Consider the following 11290-nt stretch of genomic DNA (forward strand, 5'->3'; position numbering starts at 1 on the left):
TAGGTGATGGAGATGGAGGGCCGGTGGCTCAGGGGTAGAGCATCTGCTTAGGAAGCAGAAGGTTCCAGGTTGAATCCCCGGCATCTCCAACTGAAAAGGGTCCAGGCAGTAGGTGATGGAGATGGAGGGACGGTGGCTCAGGGGTAGAGCATCTGCTTGGGAAGCAGAAGGTCCTAGGTTCAATCCTTGGCATCCACAGCTAAAAAGGGTCCAGCCAGTAGGTGATGGAGATGGAGGGACAGTGGCTCAGTGGTAGAGCATCTGCTTGGTAAGCAGAAGGTCCCAGATTCAATCCTCAGTATCTCCAACTGAAAAGGGCCCACGCAGTAGGTGATGGAGATGGAGGGATGGTGGCTCAGTGGTTGAGCGTCTACTTGGTAAGCAGAAGGTCCCAGGTTCAATCCCCAGCATCTCCAACTAGAAAGAGCCCAGGCAAGTAGGCGTGAAAAACCTCAGCTCAAGACCCTGGAGAGCTGCTGCCAGTCTGAGTAGACAACGCTGACTTTGATTGACCGAGGTTCTGATTCAGTAGAAGGCAGCGTCATATGTTCATATATATGAGAATTGAAACCCATTCTAAAGTGGAGTGGTGGCTCAGTGGTAGAGCATCTGCTTGTTAAGCAGAAGCTCCCAGGTTCAGTCCCTGGCATCTCCAACTAAAAAAGGTCCAGGCAAGCAGGCATGAAAAACCTCCACTTGAGACCCTGGAGAGCCGCTGCCAGTCTGTGTAGACAGCGCTGACTTTGATGGACCGAGGTTCTGATTCAGTATAAGGCAGCTTCATATGTTCATATATATGAGAATTGAAACCCATTCTAAAGTGGAATGCAGGCTCAGTGGCAGAGCATCTGCTTGGTAAGCAGAAGGTCCCAGGTTCGATCCCCGGCATCTCCAACTAAAAAGGGTCCAGGCAAGTAGGCGTGGAAAACCTCATCTTGAGACTGGGGAGCTGCCGCCATTCTGAGTAGACAAGACTGACTTTGATGGACCAAAGAAGGTTCTGATTCAGTATAAGGCGGCTTCATATGTTCGGAAGGAAGGATGGATGGATGGACAGTGGCTCAGTGGTAGAGCACCTGCTTGGTAACCAGAAGGTCCCAGGTTCAAACCCCGGCATCTCCAACTCAAAAGGGTCCAGGCAAGTAGGTGTGAAAAATCTGGAGAGCCGCTGCCAGGCTGAGTAGGCAATACTGACTTTGATGGACCGAGGGTCTGATTCAGTAGGAGGCAGCTTCATATGTTCAATGTGATAGGTATAGTCGATGCTGAAATGGCATAACTTATAATACAGAGTGAACCTCTGACAGCCCCATTGAAGACTGTCAGACCCATTGGCAGAATGCCAGACCCATTGGCGAATCTATGATAAATGGAAGCGAATGTGTCCCTAGTTTTTGTGACCTGCAAACCCGAATGACCGGGTCAGTGAAAGTGGAGAAGCTTTCTTGAGTTTCTCCAAGGGGGATGAGGGGCTTCAAAGAAAGGAATGGCGAATCAATGGTTTCCTTAGAACCCGTGGAAACTGGCCAGACTCCTGAATGTCTATGTATAGTCCAGCATTTATTTATTTTTTATTTACGTTATATTTGTATCCCGCCCATTCTGTACAGACAGCATAAAAGACGCCGCAAGCACAAGCAATATGAGAACAAAAACAATCGGATAAATAACGATGGTGCTACTTCAGTTCTGTCTGGCAGCTCCTGCCGAACCGCGATAAATCCCGCAGGGCCCTGACGGCTTCTGGGTGTTCCAAAGTGTTGGGGGGCCGCAACCGAGAAGGCCCTTGCTCTGGTGTTGAGTCTAGCCTCCTTCAGCCCTGGGACAGCCAGAAGATTTTGAGAGCTGGATTGTATAGTGTTGCCAACTTTGGGTTGGGAAATTCCTGGAGATTTGGGAGGGGGACCAGGGAGGGCAGGGCAAGAAAGACCTCAGTGGGGGCATTATGCCCCAGAGCAGGGGTGTTGAACTCATGAGGGCTGGATCAGACATAAATGAGACCTTGTCGGGCCACGCCATGTCGGGCCAGGCCATGGGTGTCCCTATTTAAGATTAGGTAGCAGAGATACAAACTTTATAAAGGACACAGATAAACACAATTAAGGATGTCCAGAGTTACTCAGAAGCTCTGGACATCTTGGTGTGAGTCCAGGAAAGCAGCCACACCTCAGATTTAGCAAACCTTGATTTGCAAATCTTACTTTACAGACGCTTCTGGCTACGGCTCAGGTTTTTGCAAAGTTAGTGCTTGTGAAGCAACTCGGATCTCGCAAGTCCTTTCGGTTTGAAGGTTTGGGCAATGCAGAGACAGTTGAAAAAACAGCAGGGATGAAGACAAGCGAATCTCCCTGAGACAGAGACATCTTTTGGGGAGTGGGGGATAGTTTGTAGGAAATCAGGGCCGCTAAGAGTGGAGCTGGTAACAGAATGGGCAGAGTTAGCAATGGAGTCCGACAGAATCTGGACTATGGAGTATGCGCTTCTCGAACCCTGTTGAAGTGGGACCCAGTTCTAAATTCATTCTGCTTTTGGGGGGAACTATTTGCAGCGTGAGGAGCCCCGTGGTGCGGGGTGGTAAAGCTGCAGTACTGCAGTCCGAACTCTCTGCTCACGACCCGAGTTCGATCCCGACAGAAGCTGAGCTCAGGTAGCTGGCTCAAGGTTGACTCCGCCTTCCATCCTTCCATCCTTCCGAGGTCGGTAAAATGAGGATCCAGCTTGCTGGGGGAAAAGTGTAGCTGACTGAAGAAGGCAATGGCAAAGCACCCCGTAAAAAAGTCTGCCGTGAATATGTTATGATGCGACATCACCCCAGAGTCGGAAACAACTGGTGCTTGCACAGTGGACTATCTTTACACTTCTAAAAATTTGCAGTAGAACTCCATATTACTTTCTTTCTCCCTGCCAAACATCAGATGCAACCTCTACAATTACACTTGGATATAATCAGTTACAAGCATCTCTCAATAGTCAATACAGAGCAAGTCCCTATTTTGTTGTTCATGAGTACCATTTATAAAGAGCACCAAGGATCGTTTCATAGAAAAAAGAGGTGCCGGAGCTCATCAGAACAACTCATTTGCATATGCCACCCACCCCTGACATCACTGGAAGGTGGACTAAATTGTATCAGCTCAGCAGCTACCTTCAAATGCTTCTTGAATTAGAATTGTCATCATAAAACCTCACAGGAAAAAATACCTTTCAGTTTGGTGTAGTGGTTAAGTGTGCGGACTCTTATCTGAGAAAACCGGGTTTGATTCTCCACTCCTCGACTTGCAGCTGCTGGAATGGCCTTGGGTCAGCCATAGCTCTCTTATCTGGGAGAACTGGGTTTGATTCCCCACTCCTCCACTTGCACCTGCTGGAATGTCCTTGGGTCAGCCATAGCTCTCTTATCTGGGAGAACCGGGTTTGATTCCTCACTCCTCCACTTGCACCTGCTGGCATGGCCTTGGGTCAGCCATAGCTCTCTTATCTGGAAGAACCGGGTTTGATTCCCCACTCCTCCACTTGCACCTGCTGGCATGGCCTTGGGTCAGCCATAGCTCTCTTATCTGGGAGAACCGGGTTTGATTCCCCACTCCTCCACTTGCAGCTGTTGGAATGGCCTTGGGTCAGCCATAGCTCTCTTATCTGGGAGAACCGGGTTTGATTCCCCACTCCTCCACTTGCAGCTGTTGGAATGGCCTTGGGTCAGCCATAGGTCTCTTATCTGGGAGAACCGGGTTTGATTCCCCACTCTTCCACTTGCAGCTGCTGGCATGGCCTTGGGTCAGCCATAGCTCTGACAGAGGTTGTCCTTGAAAGGGCAGCTGCTGGGAGAGCCCTCTCCAGCCCCACCCACCCAATGTCGTCGTCGTCCTTCTTCTTCTTCTTCTTCTTCTTCTTCTTCTTCTTCTTCTTCTTCTTCTTCTTCTTCTTCTTCTTCTTCTTCTTCTTCTTCTTCTTCTTCTTCTTCTTCTTCTTCTTCTTCTTCTTCTTCTTCTTCTTCTATAGAATATAGGTGTCTCCATAGATTAGAAGTGGCCAGCCCAGAAAATGAAGGCAGTGCTTACCAGAAACCCACATTGTCCCATCTCTGCCCCCAAAAGAGGCCAGCAAAGTTTGTTTGAGAGGCAGAGAAGAAGAAGATATTTGATTTATATCCCACCCTCCACTCCAAAGAGTCTCAGAGCAGCTCACAATCTTTCCCTCCCCCCCCCACAACAGACACCCTGTGAGGTGGGTGGGGCTGGAGAGGGCTCTCACAGCAGCTGCCCTTTCAAGGACAACCTCTGCCAGAGCTATGGCTGACCCAAGGCCATTCCAGCAGGTGGAAGTGGAGGAGGGGGGAATCAAACCCGGTTCTCCCATATAAGAGTCCGCACACTTAACCACTGCATCAAAGTAGGATGGGGATTATGTAGGAAGACTATTCAAAATAGTATGAAGAATAAAGCCGATTCCCCACTAGCCTTGTCTCGGTCTCACGCATTTCTTCTCCGTGGGGTTTCTATCCAATTTCGCACAAGCTATGACTTGCTTAGGGTTGCCAAGTCCAATATCTGAGGACTTTGGGGGCGGAGCCAGGGGACAAGGTTGTGACACAAGCACCATTGAACTCCAAAGGGAGTTCTGGCCACCACATTTAAAGGGACTGCATGCCTTTTAAATGCTCCCCCTCCATTGGAAATAATGAAGGATAGGGGCACCTTCTTTTGGGGCTCATAGCATTGGACCCCCTGGTCCTATCCATTTGAAACTTTGAGCATGTTTTGAGGAGAGTTATCGGATGCTATGCAGCAAATTTAGTGCCTCTACCTCCAAAAGTAGCCCCCCGCAGAGCCCCAGATACCCACACATAAATTCTCCATTATTCCCCTATGGCAGGGGTGTTCAACGGTAGCTCTCCAAATGTTTTTTGCCTACAACTCCCATCAGCCCCAGCCATTGGCCATGCTGACCCTGAAGTGGGGGGAAGGCCTCTAAACCAGGGGATCCCCTGCCCCCACCTGGGGATTGGCAACCCTAGACTTGCTCCACCTCTTTCTCGCAGCAAGCAAGATCCTCTGCAAACCAGTTTCTGCTTGCCGCAGGAAAGAGGCTGAGTGAGTCGCAGCCCCGCGGCAGCCCCGCAGAGAAGAGAAACGTGAGACCGGGACAAGGTTAGTGGGGAATTGGGCCCAGATTTGAGCCCAGCAGCACTTTAAAGATCTCCAGGGTATAAGCTTTTGAGAGAGCACCTTGCGTCAGGTACAAGTTGGGAAGTTTCGAAAGCTTGTTCCCTGGAGCTCTCAGTGTACTCGTAGGGTTGCCAAGTCCCCTGCGTTCTGGAGCAGGGGATTTTCGCGTGCACGATGCTATGATGTCACGCAGAAGTGATGTCATCGCATCAGTGACACCGTGCGTGGCCGCTATAGGTGTTTCCTGTAAAACTCTATGGTTTTCCTGGACACTCTAGGCATTTGGAATGGAAAATTCTATGCTACCTATTGTACCATAGAGTTTTTCCTCCCAAGTGACATCATGCGTGCCCGCTATAGGTGTTTCCTGTAAAACTGTATGGTTTTCCTGGACACTCTAGCCATTTGGAAGGGAAATTTCTATGCTACCTATTGTACCATAGAGTTTTTCCTCCCAAGTGACATCATGCGTGGCCGCTATAGGTGTTTCCTGTAAAACTCTATGGTTTTCCTGGACACTCTAGCCATTTGGAAGGGAAATTTCTATGCTACCTATTGTACCATAGAGTTTTCCCTCCCAAATGGCTACAGCATCCGGAAAAACCATAAAGTTTTCCCGGAAATGCCTAGAGGGGTCACTGTGCGACATCACTGGCACGATGACATCACTTCCGGGTGACGTCATTACGCCAGCAACGTAGGGAGAGCTTCCCCCTGCTGGCCCAATGTGAACCGGCGGATTGGGAACCTCCCAGGCGGATGAATGCCCAGACTGGGGACTTGGTAGCCCAATGTTCTCAGCTGAAATTTTGCTCTTCTATTGGAAACCAACGCGGCTACCCATCTAAAGCTGTCTGAAACAGCGTTTTGAAGCAGCTGCCGTCGTGTTGGCACTTGCTAAAAATTAAAAGACTGACAGAAAACGGTTGGAATCTTGAAATAAGAGGCTTTACAAGCCTTTCTTTCATTTTCAATCCCTTCTGCCATAGGTTGGTCGGATTACGGAGAAAAGGAAAACAGCGCAGATCGATAAAACAATAAATAGTTAAGATCATTTTAAAACACAGGCAAGAAATCTAGCAATGGCTTCCCGCCAGCTCACATCATTTGAAAACGACAGTTTCGGAGTAATAGAATTACTAGTGCACTGGATCTCAGGGTTGACAAGAAATCCCAATATATCACGTCTAGCTTCAGTAACCAGAGGACAGTGTAACAGTGCAGTATTCCCTCTAAGCTGCACAGTCTTGTGAGCAAAAATTCTACTTTGTGAACCACTGGCGTTAAAGTTGTGAGCTGCTGGCATTAAAGTTGTGAGCTCCTGCATCAATTAGTGTCCTCTGGGGTCATCCTTTCTGAGCTAAGACAAAAAATATGTGAGCTGGAGGCTAAAAACCTGTGAGCTAGCTCAGCTTAGAGGGAACACTGCATATGAAATGTTGATCCAGATGCAGAAGAAAACACTTTTAAACCTTCCTGGGTATTCAGCTGTCGGGGTCAAATGTTGTCTTGCCAAAAGATCTGTGTTTGGGAGTTTTGATCGTAACCAAATAATTAGTGACTGTAAGGCTGTGCTGTGACCAATGTTTGGTGTAGTGGTTAAGTGTGCGGGCTCATCTGGGAGAACTGGGTTTGAGTCCCCCACTCCTCCACTTGCACTTGCTGCAATGGTCCTGGGTTAGCCATAGCTCTGGCAGGAGTTGTTCTTGAACAGGCCCGATTTGGTGCCCCCAGAAGGGCGGCGCCCTAGGCAATTGTCTAGTTTGTCTAGTGGTGGGGCTGGCTGAGGGAGGGAGGGAGCGAGGGAAGAAAGAGTACAATAAGCAAGAAGGGAGAATGGATGTACAGTGCCTTGGATTTGGAAAATGGCCTTGTAACTAGAAAGTCCATTGTAAACTTTCTGTATTGGCTGATTTCCCCCTGGCACCTTGAAGCACAACCTTCCGGAATCTAGAAGAAACTCCATGTCGTCTGGCAGAACGAACAAGCGTCTTCGTCTCAGTAACGCTGCAGGCGGCTGGAGATTGTGACGAATGCATGGCACATCCGTCGTGTCCGGCGTATGTTGTTTGGTTGGCCTTGGGAAGACAGGGGGCTGGATTCAGACACGGCAGGTTGGACGTATCTGACAGGGAGGACAAAAAGGGCTTTTGTCGTCTCCGCTTCCTGCGCTCTTTGGCCCCACTGACTCATTACGCTGCAAGAGGAAATAAGTTGTTCAGGAATTTCCATAAACACTTAGCAAGTTGGAATCTGTACTGCCTTAATCCACCACACCTGATGACTCGGGAAGGCTGATACTAGGAGATTCGTACCTCTTCCTCTTGCATCTAAGGATTTAACGTGTGCACTGCAAATGACTGCGGTACTACTGCGGGAGCTGACGTTCGACACATGCTGCCCCGACTGTGAGAAATCTGTGAATATGGGGGTCCACTTGTCAAGTCGGCTGACTCAATAACAAGGCCTTGTTGATACAAAGTAGCTAGTTTATTGATATCATGGTTCTCGACTACAAGGAGATTGAAAGACTGAAGATCATACAGTAAAAGCAATCATATAAGGTACACATCAAAAGGATTCTTGAGGGAGGGGCACACTATGCAGGGCACATTCACACATTGATGTTACCATTTCGTTCTCAGGCCCGGCTTGGCCTTGAGCGTCTTCCCGACTCCAACCTCCCCCGACGCCCTGCCTGAGAAGGCACCATAATCTCTTTCCCATATTCCCATTTCAAAGCAACACTACATAACAAAGGAAAGGAGGGAGGTGAGGAGAGTTCAGGCTAGCAGCATTGGCACACAGTGTGGCTTTACCCAGGATACATCTCTCCTGAACCAAAGATTGAATGCAGGCTTGACCAGAGTTAAAGCAGACTTGACACCACTCTGGTGATGCATGAATCAGCTTTCCCTCCCCACATTTCTAGCACTGCATAAACTTCCGGAGTTGAAAAACACTGACCGTTTTCCCTCTAGCCTTATGCCGCTATCACTCCTCTTCTCCGCAGGGCTTCCATCGGAATTCACACTATCTGCAACTAGCTCTGCCTCTTTTGTGCAGCAAACAAGATCCTCTAAAACCCAGTTTCTGTTTGCCTCGTGCAAAGCTCGTTGCAGCCCCAGGGCAGATAGTGGGAAATCCGACGGAAGCCCCGCCGAGAAGAGGAGCGCGAGAGCGGCGTAAAGCTAGTGGGAAAATCAGTCTCTCATTCGAGTGCAGTCCTAAGCAGTCATTCTCCTTGACCGATTTCTCACTAAGACTTGTTCTGATTTCAGATCCCATTTCCCCCCCGGCGCTTCTGTCCAATTTCGCACAAGCTGCTGGCGGGGCTGTGACTTGCCTCGCCTCTTTCCTGTGGCAAGCAAGTTTCTCTGAAAACTAGTGTCTGCTTGCTGTAGGAAAGAGGTGGGGCAAATCGCAGCCCCGCAACACCTTGTGCAAAATCGGACAAAAGTTTGGGGAGGGACGGTGGCTCAGTGGTAGAGCATCTGCTTGGTAAGCAGAAGGTCCCAGGTTCAATCCCCGGCATCTCCAACTCAAAAGGGTCCAGGCAAGTAAGCATGAAAAACCTCAGCTTGAGACCCTGGAGAGCCACTGCCAGTCTGAGTAGACAGTTCTGGAGGGAGGGACGGTGGCTCAGGGGCAGAGCATCTGCTTGGGAAGCAGAAGGTCCCAGGTTCAATCCCCAGCATCTCCCACTAAAAAGGGCCCAGGCAGTAGGTGATGGAGATGGAGGGACAGTGGCTCAGTGGTAGAGCATCTGCTTGGTAAGCAGAAGGTCCCAGGTTCAATCCCTGGCATCTCCAACTCAAAAGGGTCCAGGCAAGTAAGCATGAAAAACCTCAGCTTGAGACCCTGGAGAGCCACTGCCAGTCTGAGTAGACAGTTCTGGAGGGAGGGACAGTGGCTCAGTGGCAGAGCATCTGCTTGGGAAGCAGAAGGTCCCAGGTTCAATCCCCAGCATCTCCAACTCAAAAGGGTCCAGGCAAATAGGCATGAAAAACCTCAGCTACAGACCCTGGAGAGCCGCTGCCAGTCTGAGAAAACAATACTGACTTTGAGGGACCGAGGGTCTGATTCAGTATAAGTCAGCTTCATATGTTCATATATGTTCATTTGAACCTGTTTTAAGGGAGGGGTGGTGGCTCAGTGGTAGAGCATCTCCTTGGTAAGCAGAAGGTCCCAGGTTCAATCCCTGGCATCTCCAACTCAAAAGGGTCCAGGCAAGTAGTCATGAAAAACCTCAGCTTGAGACCCTAGAGAGCCGCTGCCAGTCTGAGTAGACAATACTGCCTTTGATGGACCAAGGGTCTGATTCAGTATAAGGCAGCTTCATGTGTTCATATGATAGGGGAGAAACGGTGGCTTAGTGGTAGAGCATCTGCTTGGTAAGCAGGAGGTCCCAGGTTCAATTCCCAGCATCTCCAACTAAAAAGGGTCCAGGCAAGTAGGCATGAAAAACCTCAGCAGCTGCCAGTCTGAGTCGACAAGACTGACTTTGATGGACTGAGGGTCTGTTTCAGTATAAGGCAGCTTCATATGTTCATATGACAGGGGAGAGACAGTGGCTCAGTGGTAGAGCATCTGCTTGGTAAGCAGGAGGTCCCAGGTTCAATTCCCAGCATCTCCAACTAAAAAGGGTCCAGGCAAGTAGGCATGAAAAACCTCAGCAGCTGCCAGTCTGAGTCGACAAGACTGACTTTGATGGACTGAGGGTCTGTTTCAGTATAAGGCAGCTTCGTATGTTCAGAAGTGTCAGGGGGAAAAGGACTCCAAGACTGGAACAAGCCCTAATGAGAAACCGGTTGTTATGTTTTTACAAGATGCGGTGTTGTTCCTCTTTGTCGCACGCTGATCCATCTCTCTCTTCCCATTTGCCTTAAACGAGATACGGTAAAAGCCAAAAAAAAACCCCTTCCCCCAATCCGTTCCTTTAACTTCCGAAAGCAGCAATGTCGATTCATTTGATTGCCGGCAGCTTCCTTCTCAGAAGTTAGACCGTCTGTCAGTATTCCGTGGCATCAAGCGGCCCGGCCTTTGGTGGACACGGGTGTGTGTGAGCTAGCATGTCATCACCAGGCTCTTTAACTTACTGGGAAATTTCTCGGTGGGCCTGTGCTCTGGAGGGGTGCTGGAAACCAGGAGCCAGACAGGACCTTGCCAGTGGTGGCACACTGACGCTTCCACTTGCTGAGTATGAGCCAAGGGGTGAGGGGCCTGCAGCTCTGTTTCTACAGCCCAGTTGGCCCTCCACCGTTGCCCTCTGATGGAGGGCTGCCTCTGTGCAAGAATCCATTTTCTCTTATTTTGCGTGGCCAAATGCCATATCTTCGTTTCCCCATTGCTCGGGTGCCCTAACCGCTCTACATCGCTGCCCCTTCTTCCCAGGCTTAGGAACCTGGACTCCCCTTCGGCTAACCTGTGCCAAATGGGAGACGCCACCCGATCCCCGGGCTTCGTGCTTTGGCGGTTCTCCACCGCTAATGATTTCCAGAAAGCAGCTGTGTGTGTGTTTTTAAACTTTTTGCAAACCACACATGGAGGGGGGAGGAGGGAGAGCGCCTCAGTTTGAGTGTGAGCAGAAGGGCATATGTGCGTTGGAGTGCCTTCCCGGGTATCCCTTTCCTCGCACAATGTCTCCCTCAGTGTGCTTTCCTGCCGCCTTTCGATTTCTGCCCTGGCTCAAATTGTTCACACCCCCTGAGACTTCCCGAGGGTTTAGTCTTCTCTTTTTCTCTCTGTCAGGGAGTAGCGGCTTGTTACTAAGTTTAAAAACCGAAAAGGAAAGGAGCGGGAGGCAACGAATACCCCTCTCGCCCTCTCTGATCACTGGCACCCTTTTCTTCCCTTGGCTGACATATCGTTTGTGTGTCCCCCGCCCTCCGGGACAGCTGCAGGAGTTCATGACAATTTTTAAAAAAAATGGCTGCCAAGAAGGGAAAGGAAGGGAGGGCGGGAGAAACTTTGTTTTGGAGCGCGCGGTTCACAGTGTTTGCTTCTGGTTTTCCTTTCAAAATGGCTGCCCGTGAATGGCAGTGGTGTGTGCATTTTTCTGAGAGGGGAGAAGTTGGAAAGAAGCTGGGGAGGAGAATGCGAGGGGGGGGGGCTGCAAATAAATC

At 49.8% G+C, this 11290-nt stretch overlaps 1 non-coding gene across 1 annotated transcript; it reads left to right on the forward strand.

Moving 5' to 3' along the window:
* Window positions 1–583: 583 nt before the first annotated feature.
* TRNAN-GUU (transfer RNA asparagine (anticodon GUU)) lies at window positions 584–655 on the forward strand. Its single transcript has one exon. It is a non-coding gene; the product is annotated as a tRNA-Asn (tRNA).
* Window positions 656–11290: the final 10635 nt, after the last annotated feature.

This window comes from Heteronotia binoei, chromosome 2, assembly GCF_032191835.1.
Source record: "Heteronotia binoei isolate CCM8104 ecotype False Entrance Well chromosome 2, APGP_CSIRO_Hbin_v1, whole genome shotgun sequence".
NCBI lineage: Eukaryota > Metazoa > Chordata > Lepidosauria > Squamata > Gekkonidae > Heteronotia > Heteronotia binoei.